This window comes from Clytia hemisphaerica, unplaced genomic scaffold (assembly GCF_902728285.1).
Source record: "Clytia hemisphaerica strain Z4C2 unplaced genomic scaffold, Clytia hemisphaerica genome assembly, whole genome shotgun sequence".
Taxonomy (NCBI): domain Eukaryota; kingdom Metazoa; phylum Cnidaria; class Hydrozoa; order Leptothecata; family Clytiidae; genus Clytia; species Clytia hemisphaerica.
Window position 1 is genome coordinate 2,311,728 of NW_027104101.1, and position 13,822 is coordinate 2,325,549.

The 13,822-nt window shown below is 36.7% G+C and overlaps 1 long non-coding RNA gene across 1 annotated transcript; it reads right to left on the reverse strand.

Annotated features, from left to right (window-relative positions):
• Positions 1 to 1,406: 1,406 nt before the first annotated feature.
• On the reverse strand, positions 1,407 to 5,895 carry LOC136812909 (uncharacterized). Its single transcript, XR_010847415.1, has 4 exons — positions 5,828 to 5,895; positions 2,240 to 2,432; positions 1,636 to 1,711; positions 1,407 to 1,524 (listed from the first exon to the last, which is right to left on the reverse strand). It is a non-coding gene; the product is annotated as an uncharacterized lncRNA (long non-coding RNA).
• Positions 5,896 to 13,822: the final 7,927 nt, after the last annotated feature.

Consider the following 13,822-nt stretch of genomic DNA (forward strand, 5'->3'; position numbering starts at 1 on the left):
CCCCCCCCCGGGAGTGTAATTTAGAGTATTTTTATACTTTTTTATCTCGTATCCGTTTTATTTAGGGGAAGCCAACGAGGGAAGTTTTATTCTGTTGAAGACTGGCATGTCTGGAACCATTGAGTTTAAAGCCCGAAGGGCTAGAGGAGAATCTTTAACCTTTCTTAGGAAAGAAAAAGTGAAGCCTTAAATTAAAAAATGCGCCGCATTTATTTTTGAGGACGGATTGAATCTAACGATTTCTTTGTTTTTGAGTGATAATTTTTCGAAATTTTGGAGGTAAATTTACTTTCAATCCGGCATTTGTTGAAAAACCAGGATGGTCACGCTAGGCTGCGCAACTTTGGTAGGATTTGTTGGCTTCAATTCCTAGAGGGTGATTGACTTCTAGCCTTCTACTTCATTGACTGGAACGGTGGAACCCGGGAGGGGGTACTAGGGCTGCGAGCTGACGAGCTGACTAAAACCGACCCATATAGAGAGGGACTGAAATCGAGGAAAAACCAATTTTTCGTGAATTTTGTGACCTTTTTTGGGACTATTTTGCTTGAATTTTAGGCTTTTCAGGGTCAAAAAAATAGGTTCCATTGTTTTTACAACCCTTAGGATGACTGAAATTAGATTTTGTGATTTTATGACCCTTAGCGGGATTTCGAGGTCCAAAAAGGTACCCTTAAGGGCGGCACATACCCGTACCCTTCACTCGCCTAGGTACCCCCCCCTTCGGGGCTGGAATGACCCATTAGCATGAGCCACCCCCCCCCTGATAGAGTTATAATACACCTTTCCCGTAACCGTAATATAGGTAATGTCGGAATTCCGGTTTTTTTCTCGATTTCGTTCTACAACGTTTCTCGAACCGTACGTATCATAATCATACGGTTGATGAGTGAGCTAAACGTCTTTTGCCAAATAAAGGGTCATGATATAAATCTTTGGAGTTCACATTACCAAACTATCAAGTTTGACCAAGGAACTTTCTTGGTTTTACAAAAATTCTTCACGGGATCGGTATTTTCGGAAAAAAACCACGGGATGACGGGATTTCCTCGAAAAATTTACGGGATGACGGGATTCCAGATTGCCGTACGCCCCCCCCTAATAAGCAAAAGCAAAATAAATCTTTTTGATCTGGTTTAACACTTATTAGGCTACGTCATATCTTCCTTCGTTTCGAGCGTAAAACTCCTACTCTTCGGGATATGAGCACTGCTCTTGTTTTGATGTGGAGCAAGATCAGTCAGAAAGAGGAAAAGAAAAATATTTTTTGCTTATATCAGCACAATGAAACCAAAGGGAGACACTGTCCTAATGTGAAATATGACTGTATGATATGAAACGAGAAAGGGAACGCTTATATATAAAAATAAAACCTTTAACAAGGATGATGTGTACAAACAAACCTTTTCTTTGCTTTTCTCACATATCGCCCATCACCAAGAATCCGATAGTGGTCTAAATTGACACCTTTCTCCTCCTCCAAAAACTTTCGAATCACCTGCCCAGCATTTCCAGGAAAGATATCTGAAGGAGCAAAGAAAAATATATCATTATCATTTTCCTTTGCTCCATTACATCATCATTGCATAACATTCACACGACACGACATTACAGCATTGCAAAAAAAATATGTACCTTGTTTAGTCCTCAGTTCATGGTCTCTTCCCAAATCAGTCAGGTTCACAATTGCACCAAGGGGTATTTTACAAAACTATTAAGTAAAATTGATGTGAAATTACTCTTGAGTTTTATAATATACTCGGATCTACCATTCTTAAAAGCCTTGCAAGACAAGGGAACAATAGTTGGGGTAATCTAATAAGGGTCAATGAATCTTTGTTTTTGGTAAGAATCTTTGTGTTTTTGATAAGAGTCTTTGTGTTTTTGCTACTAGGATCTATGATTTTTACTTAAGAATCTTAGTTTTTAATAAGAATCTTTGCGTTTTGTGTTTTTGCTAAGGGTCACTGTAGTAATCCGACCACCCTTTTTAGGACCAACAACCCTTTGTATCTTGATGCTGAAATATGTCTTCAAGATAGATACATCACCCAACTTAACCTGCGCTGAAAATGTCAAGTACAAAACTCATTACAGTATGATAGAAGAACTCTCTTCACCAGGTTGTCCTTATTACGACTTAGTCTAGAATTCCATTGTATAAGATAACAAATTTCAAATTCATCCTTAATTTTTGGTACACTATAGATGTCATTTAGTTAGTTTTAGTTTGTTTTACCGCTTCATAACATTGATCCCAGTGACACATATAAGATGCAAGTCTACCAACATGATCTTTTGGTCGCTTCAAGCCAAGCTCAATCCTCCTGGTTTCTTTCTGTGTTCGTTCTAAGGCTTCATCAAAACTTTCAAAACATTTTGTTTTTCTTGATTTGTCACTAGATTTGAGCGATGTGATTCCACCAAATGTTCTATAATATGAAATCTAAGAATGAACCTATTTGAATATTTGTAAGTTTTGCCTTTTCAGATTTCACTATGAGTATAGCATGAGTGAGAAAAGCTAGATCAAGATTTCAAAAACATCTGGTATTTCAATACATGTTAAAAAGTAATATAAAGATAGAATTGTATGTCATCAAGTGTAAGCTTTTTTACTGCAATCTAATATTCTATTGGCAAAGAATATACTAATTCAAACCTTAATATTGAAGTATCTTTCCACTGATTCTCAATGTCTTTCTTAGCTTCTCTCTTTGCTATGTCTTTTTTCTTGCTTGCTGATCTTCCATCCAAACCAATAGCTTCCTTAAAACTACATTCAAACTCTGCTCTAAAACCTTTGTCAAGCTGTTTCACCATTTGACCAGCCACCTCTTTACCAATATCCTTACTTTGTTTAAACAAACCTGCTTTTACTGCTTTTGACTTAGCTACATGATTTTTGCCGTTGACTGGAAACAACTTCAATGCATCTTTGTGGTTTTTCTTACACTCAGTGCAGTTAAACATTACATGTTTTTCCTTTTCTTTTGCAGACATCAAATTCCATCTCTCCTGTCCAAAAGATGACAGCAATTTTTCTTTAGTTGCCTTAGAATTCTGTGAGATTTTGAATATTGTGTTTTTAGCCTTCACAATGTTCTTACGGTACCACTCATAATCAACATCAAAATTCTTACAACCACCAAACAGAAAACAAAACGTAGTGAAACTTGACTTTAAGCATCCACTCTTCTCAATATTACTGGCTACTCCACGACAAATTTTTTTTGTGCTAAGCTGATACAAAACAACTCTCATAAAGCCACAACAAGCTGGTTGTATAATTGACTTTGATTCCTTATCCATCTTCTGAAACAAATAAAACAATAAATAAAGTTATCTTGAATTTTCTAACATTCTAACATTCTAACAATAATGAGAAGCCATGTTAATGGACGTTTCTTAATCAGGATGCTATGTTGAATAACTAAAAACTCCCGCATCAGAGAAAAAATTAACACACACTCACTCGTAATAATTACTCATTAACGTGGAAATTTTTTTAAGCTGGAGTTTTTTAAAAATTATTCAACACAACGTCCTGTAAAAAGGTCTACGAGACAAAACTATGACATAGCACCAGTTTAGCTGGTGTAATCTAAGGTGCACCATCTAACAATTTAAGATGCAATCCGCGATCCATGGATAAAATATGTTACTGTGTAATTACCTTAAGGGAACTTATTTTGGCGGGAACTAATTTTGGCGAGCAGCAAAAATCTTAAAAAAATTTAATTTTGGCGGGATCTAATTTTGGCGAATAGTGATTTTTTTTAATTTCTTTATCTTAAAATGATGTAAGCACATACCCCTTGCTAGTACAGACTTTTTTCATTTCAAACCCCTCCCCCTTCAACCTTCAAAAATTGCCAGATATGTACACATGTACAAAGCTTTCTAGGACTCATTTTCTTTTAGCTGCATGCAAAGAACAAAAGGGTCTGTAAAAAATTTCTTTTGTGCCCCTCCCTTCCCCCTTTACACTACCCCTATAAGTGCGTAAATACTATGGATGGCCGCAGCTCTATCTGTATATATTTTACTTTTTTAAAAGCATTAGCTGCTCTCCACCAGAGCTAATCAATCAAACTTGTCAAACCAATTGAGCACTCACTATTTTTGAAGTAACAGGAGTTCGATTACAATAGTTTAATCAGTAAAAAGTTCAATTAGTTTGGTGATATTAAAAACACTTATATCTTCCCTTTGCCTGCAAAAACTTGTGGCATGTGATGACCATTTCTCGAGAGTTCCTGGACTTAAACTTTATTGTACCTATTATTTGTCTACCCCTGGAATAAAGTCCGTAGCCCCTCTGTTGTGAATTCGCTTGTCGGCCGCCGTGGCTAAATATTAAAAGGATACAGGAAAAGTGTCTAATCCATTATTGAAAGTAATTTCCGAATTTAAACTCAGAATATTGGCTTTGAAAAAAGCTAACATAGGCCCACAAACTTGTCAAACAAAATTGTGGGTTATCGATAAATCTTAGAGAATTCAATTAATTTTTTTAATCAAACTTAAGTTGTTCGATGGAGCTCGATTAGTTTGATTGTTCGATTGGTTTGACAAGTTTGATTGATCGGGTCTGGTCTCCAAACAAATAGTTTCCAGACCCGATCAATCGAACTTGTCGAACCAATCGAACAATCGAACTAATCGAACTCCATCAAACGATTAAAGTTCGATTAAATACATTAATCGAACTCTAAGATTTTTTAAAAGATTGTGAGTGTTCGATTAAGTTCGATGAATGGGTTTTGGTTCGATCAGTTCGATAAACCAATTTTGTTTGACAAGTTTGTGCTGCTCCGCCACCGTATATTAGCTTCTTTTCAAAGCCAAATTCGGAATGTAAATCGGGAAATTACTTCCGATAACGGATTACAGACTTTTCCTGTATCCTTTTAGCGCCAGAAGAAGCGGTTTGTTGGGGTGGGCGTAGTATGGGGGCTACGTAGAGTAGAGGGGCTACAGACTTTTTTTCCGGATAGTAAAAAATATCATCCGGGTACAATAACCATCAAGTAACCTGATAACAGATGTTCATAATTTTCTTACGCGCACGGTAAACCTCTAAAGGCGCTTGAAAATTATACATCTGAGGAAAATAGTCCACCCGCAGAAAATTTTACAACAAAGAATCTTGTTGTGCGCCAGAAAGTCAAAAACTGATACGGCGCCCTATTCATAAACACAATCACGCAACTTTGTTGCCATCCCCAGTCCTTTTAGACGAGCGCGGTACTTACGATTTCGAGATTGCATATTCGTCAGATTGTATGTTTTCACACATCCCTTTAGAGCTTCAGCGTGGTGTGCAGAAAACATTCACAATCTGATCTCAGGTTACCATCAAGCTGTTAAGTCCTGAGAATTGGATCTGAGGATTTTAATATCATCGAACTAATCAAACTTTATATTGACCGAACTAATAGAACTGCTATTGCTTCAAAAATTGTGAGTTTTCGATTAGGTTCGATTAATTTTTTTAATCCTACTTTAATCGTTCGATGGAGTTCGATTAGTTTGCCCCACCACCCACCAGCCACCTTGTATGCCAGGTAGGTCTTTTATTGGCATCATAGCAAGACAAAGTAAATAACTAGGTAATCATTCTTTTTGTCTCAGGAATTCACTAAAAAGGTTTCTTAGCTATTCTCTAGAAGAAAGCTATTCAAATGGTGGAATGGGCGAGTGGGTGAGTTTTCATGGGTTTATATAGATACCATCAGAGTCAGAGAGAGGAAGAGGACTTACAAAACATAATACAGCAGTCCTATCAAAAGAAGCATTAGGTGAATAGCAAATTAATACTTACAAGTAGTTATTTTTTCCACAAATGTAAGATTAAAATGCCAAAATCCATGAAAACCGCAGAATACCAGTGTTCTCATTCATTATCCAGTCAAATAGTGTTTCTTTCCGCCAGTACAGCGTTTAAACTATATGAAAACGTTCTGAATTGATGAGACGCCGAGGAATACTTACACGGTTTCCGCTTCAAATATTCATACGTACCGATATTCACATACGGCTTATTTAGCGTCTTTATGAACCCTACTGACTCCCGCCTCTTTTTGTTCTTCGATAAAAAAAGTTTTGGCGGGAACGGGTAATCTGGTCTGTAAATCTCAAAAAGGGAAAATTTGTAAACAAATAATTCGAATTGCTAAAAAATCACACAAATCTTGCTACCATGGGTCCTTTCTCAAATGATCGCAAGAGGATATCAAATTTAAAGGCCAGAAAACTATATATTGATGGAAAGAAAATTAAAAATGCTGACTTTTGGTGGGTGGTCAGATCGTCAGTCTAAAACGGCTGTTGCGCAGTACATCTCCAAAGTATGAGATACCCCAAATTTTGAGAGAAAAAGGTCAATTTCGAAAGTTTTATACACTTTGTACCATCTGACCATGCCCAAAAAGATGGCTAATAATGATGTTCTTCACTACAGATAAAAAAAACAACATGCTCCAGGCAACAATCCTCATGCGAAATTCAAAAAACAGCTAAAAAGAGTGATCTACGAAAATTGAGATTTTTCACCGATTTGAAGCGCAATCTTTAAGAAAGTGGAAGGAAAGGATTAGAAAAAGGCCAAATTTTTTATAACAATAATTGTTTTCATCGAGAGAATGCCCAAACATCAAAATTTTTAAGCTCACATTTGTATAAGTTTTATTTTCGCGAAATCCGTGATAATTTGCAGACTGCCTTGTGGCCCCCGAGCAGAATAAAGTGCTGAGTGTTTTCAACAGAGTTAGTTCGGCAACCACAGAAAGGGTCTAAAGTGTCGCGGAAGCTATTTCTAAATTTATGATAAATAGGAAAATATGATTTCTTGTTCTAAGGCCACCCGGTGCTGTAAGTCTTGCTGGCAGGTAGTTACGTAAATACGAAGGGGCTAAATTATTAATGATTCCATAGAAGAATGTCATTCTTCTAGCAAAGCGCCTTTCAGCAAGACTTTCAAGACCAAGTTCTGAATATAGTTTTTCTTGAGACATTCCACGAAAACAGCCTGTTATAGCATGGCAGGCATTATATTGAATAGACTCAAGCTTCTGCAATACGATATCACCATAATCAAGATGAGGCCTAATGAAAGATTTATAAATGGTTAGTAGAGATCTACTAGGCACATGCTTGTGAAGTCGATTAATAAGCCCAATTCCTTTATTGGCCTTTTGTATCTTCTCATCTAGATGGCGATCAAAAGAAAGTTTTTAATCTAAGATTAAACCAAGATGTTTCTGGTACTCACTGGTCGCGATATTAGAGTTATTAAAAGATATTACTGGAATATTATGAGGAGTGAGTCTACAGGTAAAATAGACTTCAACAGCTTGCTTAGATGGGTCAGGGTTAAAAGACATCTTCCATCGATGAGCCCAATCAGTTATCCTGGAGAGATATCTGTTAAGTACATCAAGGCTCAAGAGTTGATCAATCACAAGAGAGAATAAAGAGGTATCGTCAGCAAAGATCTTGGGTTTTGACTCAAGGCTTTCTGGAAGATCATTAATATAAATTAAGAAGAACAATGGGCCAAGAATCGAGCCTTGGGGTACCCCTGCATTGATTCGCTTCCACTCAGATGTTTTCCCATTCAGCACAACTCTCTGATGCCTATCGTTAAGAAAGCTGCGAATAAAGGGAAGAAACGGTCCAGTCACCCCATAAGATTCGAGTTTAAAGAGTAAGCCATCGTGCCACACCCGATCGATGCCTTTGAAATTTCTAAAAACACCCCCTGGTATCTAGAGAAGGATCTTTGTCAAACCCTGTATAAATATCATACGTTATGGATAACAACTGAGAAATGCAGGAATCCCCCTCCCAAAAACCAGACTGACAAGGAGAAAATAAGTTGTTATTTTCAAAATATCTGTAAAGTGTATCATAAATACACTTTTCATCGTTTTTGGCTATGCTCCTGTCTCCCTTATTATAGACAGGAACCACGTTTCCTTTCTTCCACTGTGATGGGAAGATGCAAGAGCTGATAGAAAGATTGAATATACTAAGCAAATGTTTTACTAGAGAGTTACCACAGATTCTGACCATACGAGTATAAGAGGCGTTGTGGTAGTGGGCATCAACCTTGATTCCTGTACAGGCGACCAAGGTTCGATTCCCACTCACAACGGTTCACTTGGCAAGTGAACAAACCTTCGCCCGGGTCAACCCATGCCATGTTAGGGGAATTGGGTAGTCAGTTCAAGGTGCTGACGGGATGCTTACTCAAAGCATCTAAAGTTGCGAGAATGGGCTACCAGAGCCACCTGTAACTCAACCATAATAGATAGATAGATAGAGTAGAAATATTATCCAAACCATGGGCCTTGTTAATATTCAAAGAATTAATAGTAGACTGGATTTTTCCTTCTTCAAATACAAGATTATCAAGTCTAGAGTTAGTAAGAAATTGTTCAGGTGGCAAAACACTGCCAGTGTCGATAAGTGAGCATTGGTTTGAGAAAAAAGAGTTGAAAATATCGGCCTTCTCAGAAACATCGCTTACAAGGACGTTTCTTTCATTTCGAATTGGTGGAATTTTCGGGGTTTTACGTACGTTCAGAAACTGCTTCAGAGTAGACCAGTATTTCTTACTTCCTATGTTTGGATCATTTAAAGAGTTGCCAAGACGAAAAAAATAGTTATCCTTGGCAGTCTTGATGGCCAATCTGCACCTGTCAACCATGTCATCAAGTGCCTGACCATCTAAAGGATTTCCCCATTTTCTCCAACGACGATATATCTTAGCATTATCCAAAAGCATCTGCTTTATCTCAGGAGTCATCCATAACGCATCTTTTTCTCTGATGGTGGTAGTTTTATTTGGAACAAAATTTGAAAAAATATTAAGTATATATTCAGAGAGAAGGGAAACACGATCTTCTACGTTGAGTCCCAGAAAGGAGGTTTCCCAATCAATGGCATTCGGTTCTTGGTCTGATAGGGTCCATCAGCAGTCACTCCACACAACCTTATAAAGTAAACGAACAGCAAAATAAAAAGATTTCCACTGATACCTATACGGTTAATCCCACTCCTGTATAGAATGTCCTTATAGAAAATAGGCTTCACTGACACTGTGAACTTTTGGAACATGGATATGGATGCAGATATACAAGGAATCGTAAGAGAAAACATAACAAAATTCTGTACCTTAAGGGAAAAGATTTTGGCGGAATTTAATTTCGGCCAAGGGCATTTTTGGTCTAAAATAAAGGCAATTTTGACCGTAAAATTTAAAATTTAAAGATTTCCTGTGGTTCGCGAAATACAATTTTGCCGTTAACACCTAAAACTGCTAAACTAAATTCCGCGAAAATTTCTTCTCTTAAGGTATCGTATTAGGAAGATTCTTTACGTAGGACTTAAGAAACTGGCTGTGTCTTAAAGGTAATCAAACTCGTGTAACCTGATAATCTTAAATATACCATGTCAACACCTCTGATGAGAAGGTGTTCTTGATTGCATCTGTCATTTGCTTGGCAAGAAGGTCATATGATGCTGCTTTGCCTTTTTTGTACACCGTTGGCGCTGAAACAGGGATTGGACATACATCGCCTTTCTTGTCATGTGCAACGATAAGCACAGTCTGATTAGTCTCTCTTGAAGGTGTCGCTTTGTCCACTGTAGACCAGAAATGTGGAGGCATACCAGTACTAGGTAGGGGTTTCCTTAACCATTCACTAGTTTTCTCATCGATTGCTTTTTCAAGGCAATGTATAATGTCATTAAATTCTTACGACTATGTCCGATTTGGCCTATTGGAACACCACAAGTTGACAAAAGGGATAGCATTGTTTCAAAATTCATGGCAGCAGCTTTCAGTTTGAGGATGCTAACTGCTCCACGAAAAAATGTTTCGAATCGTGTTATAATCTCTTTGTTCGTTTGTAGTGTGAGTCTTGTATTCCTTTAAAGCCGTTTAAAGAAGAGCAGAACCTTTACCAATCGTTGTGAAATGTTCAAGAATGGCAAATTTTTGTCTCGACCAGTAGTAGTTTTGCACTTTCAGCTGATTTTTCACCACTTTCATTTGTGGAAGTTAGATATTTTCTTCTAAGGTTCTTAACTTCTATAGAGTTAGAGGGCAATACATGGCAATTGCGGCAATTTGGAGGTTAATGCCTTCTTTCTTTATGCCGTGATATTGTAAATGTATCTGATCTACATAACGTGGCGTTTTAGTACAGGTCTTTTCCATTAAACATTTTTCGAGGCATTCGATACAAGTAAACTTTGGTTCTGAGCTCTTAGATTCGGAGGATTCCTTAGCTGGGTTTTCCACCACATTTTGTTTCTGAGGTTGCTTTCTCTACCACTCAAACTTTGGAGCTCTCAAACTAAAGTTTAATGAAAACCTTTCATGAATAAAGCCTCACAATGAATACATTAGGGAAGCTAATTTTCGCGGTGCCGTGCGAGGGTATGAAAATGGTGTTTTTTGCGGAATATATTTTCGTGGTTGACATCCACTTTTTTCATTTTCCTAGGAGTTTTTACGAATTATCAGTAAAAATCGTAAACGCGAAATTTTGGAAGTATATTGTGGCTTGGGTCACGAGATTTACGTTTGGCTACGTTTCGAGAGATACTTCTCCCATCATCAAGGGACAATCGAAATATTTCATACAAAAGAACCCTGGGATATTTTTACTGGCAATTAATTTTCGGGAAAAAAGCTTTTATATCATCTTTGAATCGAGCTTTGAGCCCTTCAGAATCCTATTTATTCAAATTCAGATTCCAAAATTAATCGAATGAGCGAAGAAAAAAAATTACCTGGAGCTGGACCTGGTGGAATAACAGAGTTTTGACTGACTGTCCAAATCCCTCCGGACCAACACCAGTCCCACAAATAATAGGAACAATCTTAATACATATTATACATTTATGTGCATCATTCACAGGATTTTTACAAACAACACATTCATTTTCACTTTTTTCAGCCATTCTCCAATCACTTTTCTTTCAACTACATTCAAAATTCACTTTTCCTTCGTGTGTGTATATCTCTTAAAAAATTGAATCGAAAAACTTTCTACTAGCTAAATGAATGAGAAGAGGGAAATGTAGAATTAATAAAAACCTGTTTTACTTTTTTTTTATTATTTTAATAAATATGGCTAGCGAGAAAATATTTAGGGTAATTTTTCAATGTGTATTATATGTATATTATATACTATACTGTAAAAAGAATTGTTCATTTTCTATTTCACAAAATTTTCAGAAAAAGATCATACTATTCCGGATTAATCGTATAGATAACAAAAATCAACAATACCTGTTAAAATCTATATATTAATAGCCGTAGTCTGTATGTCTGTTTGCTGGTTTGTTTTTTGTGTGTCACTTTCGTTTTCGCAAGCAATGTTTTGTTTTTTTAAAAGATGACTCTTGCTTCTTGCTCCACAAATGTGTTAAATCAGATTCGCGCCGTTTTATAAAGACTTTGTTTTGATTGATAGATTAGACTTTTTTCTCTTTTTTTCTTTCTTTTCTTTTGTTTTATGTTTTCGAATGTAATTAACGACCTTATTTGATTTGAGACATCCGAATTCTTTTCAAAACAAAAGAAAATCTTTTAAACAGAATCTGTTAAAGAAAAGAACAAATATAAAATAAAGCATAAGAACCACAAGACAAGTTTGTTAGAGCAACAGCAACATTAAAAATACATTCAAAAGGCGGCAAAAACTAGAGTTCTTTCTTCGTAAAAAGGGACCTTTAAACATCTATGTCGATATTTATTTTGCTGTAAATCTAAGTCATTGTTGAATTTGAAAAGTTATCGAAGTTATGACGAAGTTATTTTATAAAAAGCAACATAAAATTGTACTATCACACTTTTTTGTCTGCGTGTCCTAGCTGCCTTCCGGGGGGGCTATGGTTGCGAGCTGACTTTCGGCCCTGCCCCTCGGACCCTTAGCAGAATAAAGAGGAAAAGAAACAAGGGAAATTGTGTGAATTTTAACTCACTTTTTGGAACTAATTTGACCAAATTTCTATCTTTCTGGGGGTAAAAAGTTGAAATTTTCCTATTTTTCTGATTCTTAGTGAGACTGAAGTTTGATTTTCCGATTTTTCAAACTGCCATGTTTCAAAAAAGGCACTCTTAAGGCCGGCACATACCCATACCCTTCTCTTGCCTAAGTACAACCCCCCTTCCGGGCTGCCTTTTTTCAATGAATCTCGTGTCATGTCTATTATTTCACTCCGCTTATCTTGACATCAAAGTTTTTCTAGACATCAAGAACTACGGCAAATATAACGCGAGCGAAGCGAGAAAAAAATCTAATTGCCGAGCCGTCTCGGACATCGCTGGTCGCCGGTATGGTGTAATTTGGGAATGACGCCCTTTTTCTGCTTTCTGATCATTTTTGCCACAAAAATCTTTTTCAAAATATGGTTAAAAGATACGTCACCCGGGAGGGATAGAGTCAAACTTTGAAGAGAATACTTCCCTTTTACTTTGATTTCATCGTGTTTAAGCCACCTTCCCAACATCCAAAGGACTTTAAATGCGTTCAGCAAACAGCTAAACCGGCGTGCGATGCTGGGTACCGGCTAGTAACTACTTTAATGGGATAAAACTTCGCGGGAACTAACTTTCGCGGATGAGCTATTTTCAAATACATTTCGTGGGGATTTATTTTCGCTTTCGATTTATTTCGATGACTCAATTTTAAATCTTTTTTTGCAAAGTAATAACGATGTTAAGCAGTTTTTTCTTAAAAAAAGCCAAAAATTCACTGATCGGACATTTTGCAAAATTTTTGCGGGGATTTATTTTCGCGGATGGCCATTTCCAGATTTTCGCGGTGACTTAATTTCGCGGATAGGGCCAAAATCCGCGAAATTTAATCCCCCGTTAATGTCATGAGCACTTCTCTGACAATGAGAAACCATGTATTCCTTAGAGAAGACGCGACTATTTATATTTCGTCAGAAATCGAGGTTTATATGATAGGCTAATTTGAAGGTGTTCTTGACTGTAAGTACTCAACCTCAACCAGCGTCATTTTGAGACTACTCATCATAATTATACTCTCGTATGATTTTTGTCAGACAAGTTTTAAGTGCTCGCAAAATTTTCTCCACATCCAAAACAAAAACATTCGAAAATTTAGAATCGAATTCTATTTACATCTTCTGTAAATTCGTACGATTTATGATCGGATGAATTTCGGGTGAACAACGGATTACTGAGAAGAATGAATCGAATATTGCCGTTTGTTAAACTTATCGATAATGGTGAGAAGTGCTCCTGTGTTCTGTCGTCGTGTGTTGTCTGAAAAGGTTATACCTTTCCACACGTCAGCAATCTAGTTTCTATAAATATGAAAACTAGGTTGTAAGGAAGATTCTAAAAAATAATAGCTGTTTTCTTAGACGACTACGTTTTAAATGAAGAGTATTTTAATAAAAACTGCTAGACCTACCTGGATCATGTAACCTTTTGCTTGTATTTGGCTCATTTGACTCGGTTGATGCACTTCCTTCTTTTCTGTTCTCAGCCATTTCTCCTAAAATAAAACAACATTTGATTTAGTGAAAAAATGAAAAAACGTAATTAACCTATGACCATAACTGGTATAAAACATAGTAATCTGAGATCTATTGCATCAACTTTTAATCACACAAGTGTGTAATACAAACTTTGAATGAATAAGTACAAAAATGATACCTTAGTAATCACCGGATAAACTCCCTGGCTGTCTGGTGATGGTTCAATGTAAAAAAGAGAGCTCACATGTGATCACAGAAATTTATGACTCGAATCTTTGCGGGGAAT